At 44.7% G+C, this 6,000-nt stretch overlaps 1 pseudogene; it reads right to left on the bottom strand.

The window, feature by feature from the left end:
- Window positions 1–3,335: 3,335 nt before the first annotated feature.
- Window positions 3,336–5,409, bottom strand: LOC125019088 (annotated as a pseudogene).
- Window positions 5,410–6,000: the final 591 nt, after the last annotated feature.

The following is a 6,000-nucleotide window of genomic DNA, read 5'->3' as shown; positions in this document are numbered from 1 at the left end:
CCTTAACTTTTAGGTGTGTCATTAAATTTAACAATCTTCTGATGTTGTCCCCATAGTATCTTCCCTTTATAAACCCTGTTTGATCAAGATGAATGATTTCAGTAGTGATTTTATTGACACGTCTTGCCAGGACAGCTGTTAGGATTTGTAGATCTGTATTCAGTAATGAGATCGGCCTATATGATTGACATTTGGTGGGATCTTTGCCATTCTTATGTATTACCACTATAGTAGCCTCTTTCCAAGAGGGGACCATAGTTCTAGATTGTAGTGCATGATGGTAAGTGTGTAGTAATAAGAGTGATATAACCTCTGTAAAAGCTTTATAAAATTCATTTACATACCCATGTGGACCAGGGCTTTTATTATTTTTCAGTATGGAGATTGTCTGGCGTATTACCAGGTCCTTGATTGGCTCATTAAGTCTTAATGCTAATAACCCACTCGCTCTGTTACCGTATTTGTAGTATTTTTGGTTAGTAAACCTTAAATTGCCCTCTATTTTCCCATTAATTAAGTTGTTTAGGTCCCTGCGTGCCTCTTTGAGATAATTTAATAATCTTGAAGTCGGGCTTCTTTTGTGTTGCTGCTCAAGCTTTCTTATTTTGTCTTCTAGCTCCTGCTGTTTCTCTTCCCTATTTCTTTTCCTGGCATTTGTAAAGGAAATGATTCGGCCTCTAATATATGCCTTTGCACAGTCCCATAGAGTGCGGGGTGATATTTCAGGTGAGGTATTTGTATCAAGATTTTTAAGTTAGTTTTTATAAATATAATGAATTCTCTTTCATTTAGGAGCGGCGCATTAGTCGCCATTGTTTAATTGATGGCCTGTTACTGATGTTCCATGACAATTTCAAAGGGGCATGATCGGATATTGTAATTGGGAGGATCTTTATGTCAATGACTCTATAAGATTGTGCTTTGGGAGTGAAAAAGAGTTCTATCCTGGAGTATGAAGAATGCTTATGTGAAACAAATGTTAAGTCCCTGTCTTTAGTGTGCCTGCTTCTCCAGATGTCCACCAGCCCAGATTCTGCCACTAAATGCCTAAGTGTATTGCTCTTCCTGGAAGTAGAAGTATTGGATACTGGATGTCTATCGAAATGTTGGGACATGAGAAAGTTAAAATCTCCTCTTAACAATAAAATACTAAAGCTTGCTGTAATTGCTGTAATATTATGGAGAAGATTGTAAGAATAAAGCTAGGCTCATCTTTGTTTGGAGCATATATATTCAGAAGACAAAATTCTACTCCATCAATCAGTCCATTTACCATTATGAATCTCCCCACAGTCTTTATGAATTTAGGTTGATGTGAAATTAACCTGTCTATGTCTCATCTCGTCTCATCTTCTGTACCGCTTAATCCTGCACTAGGGTCGCGGGGGTTGCTGGAGCCTATCCCAGCTTAACCTGTCTATGTATCAGTATTAATACACCCCTTTTCCTACCAGATGTATGTGATGAGTGATGATACTTTATCTCCCCAGGACTCCTTTAATTTCTCATGTTCTGTATCAGACAGGTGAATTTCTTGCAGGAATGCAATCTGACAGTTGTTTAGTTTTAACTGATTAATAATTTTCTTTCACTTGATTGGGCTGTGGAGGCCTTTAAGATTATAACTTATAACTTTAAGAGATCCCATAAGTCAAACAAATAATAAGTTGGATGTATATACAAAGACTGGGTGCTACGTGTAAAATGACTGAGAATTATGGGGAAAACAGCAGCATATGCCTTGTGACATTTTAACTTTAACAAAGAGTTCTTATCCTGAAAGAATATGGAGATGAAAACTTCCACTAAGGTTCTGATTTTTACTGGATCCCTAGGGAACAAGAGGATTGTTGCTGACAGAACTGACCATAGAACTACAATAGCCATGAACTCGGCTAACATGAATGTCCAGTTGATCCTGTGGGGCACAGTTCCAAACTGCCTCTTGAACATGCAGCTGTGCGAACAATCCTTAAAGAACAGAGTTCGCTTTGGTTTGGGCTGAAGCCAAACGGTATTCCTAAGTCAGTAGATATGTACCCAGAGCTGCCCCAGAACCTCAGATCAATATAAAAAATAAAGACACCTTAGGCTCAGTAACTTGTGTTTCAAATGTTACTATATACTGTAGGGAATTACTCTTTGGAAAAACGGTAGGCAATCATGCACTGAGGAGTGTCAATAATATCGGGTTCCCACTTATTAATTACACGTTGCGTAGTCATATATCCGTTCTAATCAGCCCGCTTATCGCACAAGAAACTGCATATGCTAACATATTGCCATTAAGATCGCAGTCATAACACTTAACAGATTTTTTCCTTCAGACCTGACCTCCCGCTGGGACAATGTGTTTCTTTATGTAATCCATTGCCTTGGTAGCATCTACGAACTCTTGCTTATCGTTGTTGTTGGAGATGGGGAGCCTGGCCAGGTACAGCAGACCATAGCGGACTCCAGGTTTCCCTTGAAACATCTTTCTGGTGGCCGTAAACGCCACCCTGGCTTTGGCGACATTAGCAGTATAGTCTGGGAATATAGCTATTGGGTTTCCGTTGTAGTTAAGTTGACTGCCCCGGACCCTGGCTTTTCTCAAGATGTCCATTGCATCTCCCTCGTTGTGTAGCTTCACAATTATGACCTGAGGTTTGTCTCCAGGACATCTCCGTGCCAGGCTGTGGTGTGAGCGTTGGATTAATACTTCCCTGTCCAGGTGTAACACTTCTTTAAGTAGTTTGGAAACTGTGGTGGGAGAGTCCCGGCTCTTCAGCTACTCCCATTATCCGAATATTTCCTCTCCTCATCCTGCCCTCCATATCCTCACACTTTTCTTTTCGACTTGCTTCTTGAGATCCATTATCGTTGTTTGTACTGACACAACTTCATGATCACACCTACAGCCCGCCCTCTAGAGCCTTCACATTAGCTTCCACATGTTCAACCTCTGTACGGATAGCGGTTGTGTTGTTAGCTATCTTAGTTTTCATGTCTTTTAATTCCTCCTTTAGCAATTCAAAATCCTGCGCTAGTGTGCCCTTCAGTTCTTCTGTAATAACTGATGAAATATATTTTCTCAGTGAAGGGAGGATATCGGCTTTAATCGTTGCAGTATCCATGTTCATATTTATGCCAGACATACGTGGGGTCGGGTTGGATTTGTCTGGACTTCCAGTCAAGGAGGTTTATGGCCTTGTGTTAGCCTGACCTTCGTATCTGTATTTTCTGAGATTTGCTGCCTTCACAAACAGTTTTGCATCCCAGTGACCGAGTGATGCTAATTACACAGTTATTACATTATCTTTATAATGTTGAGCGTAGGTGTCACATAATATATATTAATAGTCGAGATTCTGCAGGAGCTCACAGAAGTGCGTTTCACTCCATTGCAGCTTGCTACTGCCCCCCTGAACAGGTGAGTTTTGAATGTCTTGAATGTCTTGAGTCTTGAATGATGTGATGGAGTCTGACTGTCTTATGTGTGGGGGGAGGGAGTTCCAGAGCCTGGGTTCTGAGTAGCTAAAGGCTAGGACACCCATGGTACATAGGCGTGATGTGGGAATGGTTAGTAGTCCAGAAGAGGTTGAGCGGAGGGTATGGGAAGGAGGTCGCAGAGGTAAGTTGGGGCTAGATTGTGGAGAGCTTTATAGGTGAGGAGAAGGTTTTTGTAGTTGATGCGGTATTGTACAGGGAGCCAGTGAACTTGGATGAGAACAGGGATGATGTGGTCCGATGATCTGGTACCAGTGATGATCTGGGCAGCTAAGTTCTGAATGATTTGCAGTCTGTTGATGAGTTTGGTGAGGAGTCTGGTGAGAAGGGCATTGCAGTAGGGATGTGACAAATGAGTGGACCAGGATTTTGGTGCTAGATTGGGTCAGTGATGAGCGGAGTCTGGAGATGTGGTGAAGGTGGAGGAATGCAGTGCTGGGTGATGTTTTTGAATATGGGGTGCAAATGAAAGGGTGCTGTCCAGAATTACGCAGAGTCTCTTGACTTGGGTACAGGGAATTGATGATGGGTGAAGCTGGGGTGTGTTGTGATTTGGTGATGATGGATTTGGAGCCGATGAGCAGGGCCTCAGTTTTATTGCTGTTTAGCTTTCGGAAGTTCCTTCTCATCCAGCTCCAGATGTCTTCAAGGCAGGTGATGAGGGAAGTGGGAGGGATGGCAACGGTCGGTTTGGAGGAAATGTACACCTGTGTTGTCGGCGTAGTAGTGAAAATTGACCCCATGGTGATGGAGGAGTGTGCCCAGGGGAAAGGAGGTAAATGGTGCAAAGAAGGGGACCCAAGACTGACCCCTGGGGGACACCCAGTGAAAAACCCAGACTTAGGAGCAGACGGTATGAGATGGTGTTGAATGCTGCGCTGAGCTCAAGGAAGATGAGAATGGTAAGTAGTCCGGAGTCAGCTGCATGGAGGAGGTCGTTAATGATTTTAACCAGGGCTGTTTCAGTACCGTGTTTTGGACCGAAGCCGGACTGGAAGGGTTCATGGAGGTTGTTTGTGTTGAGGTGGGACTATAATTGTGCGGCAACAACCCCAAAACGATAGGTGGGCCAGCACCGTTTATTTTTAGGATGGGTGTGATGGCAGCCAGTTTGAGAGTGGGGGGTACAGTACCAGTGGTGAGGGAGGAGTTAATTCTGTTGGTGATCATGGGGGAAATGGACGACAGACAGGCTTTGACAAGGGAGTTGGGAAGATGATCGAGCTGACTGGTGGTGGTTTTGGCTTTACGGATGAGATCCGAGATGGTGTATTCTGATACTGGGGTGAAGTCGAAGAGGGAGCTGATGAGAGGTTGGCCAGTGGTGATAATCCAGGGTGGATCATTTGAGGAGGTGCAAGATGAAGCCAGTTGCTGGTGAATGGTGCTGATTTTAGAGCTGAAGAAATCCAGGAAGGCAGTGCACTGATCGGTGGAGATGTCTGGAGGGAGGCTTTTAGGAGGCTGAAGTAAGTGGCTGTCTGTTGAGAAGAGGACTCTGCTGTTACCTGTACCAGTGTTGATGAGGTTGGAGTAATGTGAGGATTTGGCAGTGTTGAGGGCGTTCTTGTAGTGATGAAGGTGGTCATCGTGCATTTGTCTTTTTGTGGAGTCGTTCCAGTCGACAGCCAGTGGCTTTGAACTTACGGAGCTGCAGGGTGAACCAGGGGGCAGTGTGAGTAAATGAGACTGAGCGGGTTTTCAGGGGGGCCAGGGTGGTGAGGGAAGAGGAGAGGCAGTTATTGTAATGAGTCACCAGGTCAGCCAGGGAGGATGCTGGGGGCGGGCTAGGGTAGGAGCTGATAAGGGTGGAGAGGTGATTGAATTGTTGGAGTCTGCCTGCGGCCTGGGAGCAAGTATGTAATAAGTGTAGAAGCTGGTGCCTCGAAACCACAAGGCAATGTCCACAGTGATGGACATGTAGGCATCGTATTATGCTCTGCGGTTTGGGAATGAAGTGCACAGGACGTCTCGATAAAGTGAAAATGCAAATTTGTGGGTGTGATTTCTCTTGAGCGCTGGGGTGATTCTAATTTAAGGATTCCTGGGACTTTGGGGGTTGAAAGCTCCCTAGTGTGTGTGTTGCATTAGAGTGATGGTCAGATGAGCTAGGCTAGTACATAGTCACCTTGGAGGATTTGCTGTCGCAAGGCAGAGGGGATAGGAGATGGCCGTTGTGTTGGGATTGGGTGGGTGGCTGGAATTGCAGTTGCCAAGGTGAAATTGGTAGCTGGTGGATTCATTTTTGGAAGAGAAGAGGGTATTTCAGGGGGGAAGAGGGGCGGAAGAAAGGTGGAGGATTGTTGGGGAAAACGAAGTTGAGTTGAGGAAAGGGAGGGAGGGTGAGAGGGATGGGCGTGTAGAAAATGGATTAGAAAGATGAAATTGGTTTCTATGACTGCCGCTTGCTGGGATGGAGGTGTTGGGAAAGAGTGAGGATGGAGGCACTATGGAAGCTGATGGCACTGCATTTGAAATGACTGAAGGGCGGGAAGAGGGAGAGATGCTGGG

This window comes from Mugil cephalus, chromosome 13 (genome assembly GCF_022458985.1).
Source record: "Mugil cephalus isolate CIBA_MC_2020 chromosome 13, CIBA_Mcephalus_1.1, whole genome shotgun sequence".
Lineage (NCBI taxonomy): Eukaryota > Metazoa > Chordata > Actinopteri > Mugiliformes > Mugilidae > Mugil > Mugil cephalus.
The sequence above is the reverse complement of the archived record's forward strand: the minus strand, read 5'-3'. Positions and strand labels throughout refer to the sequence as shown.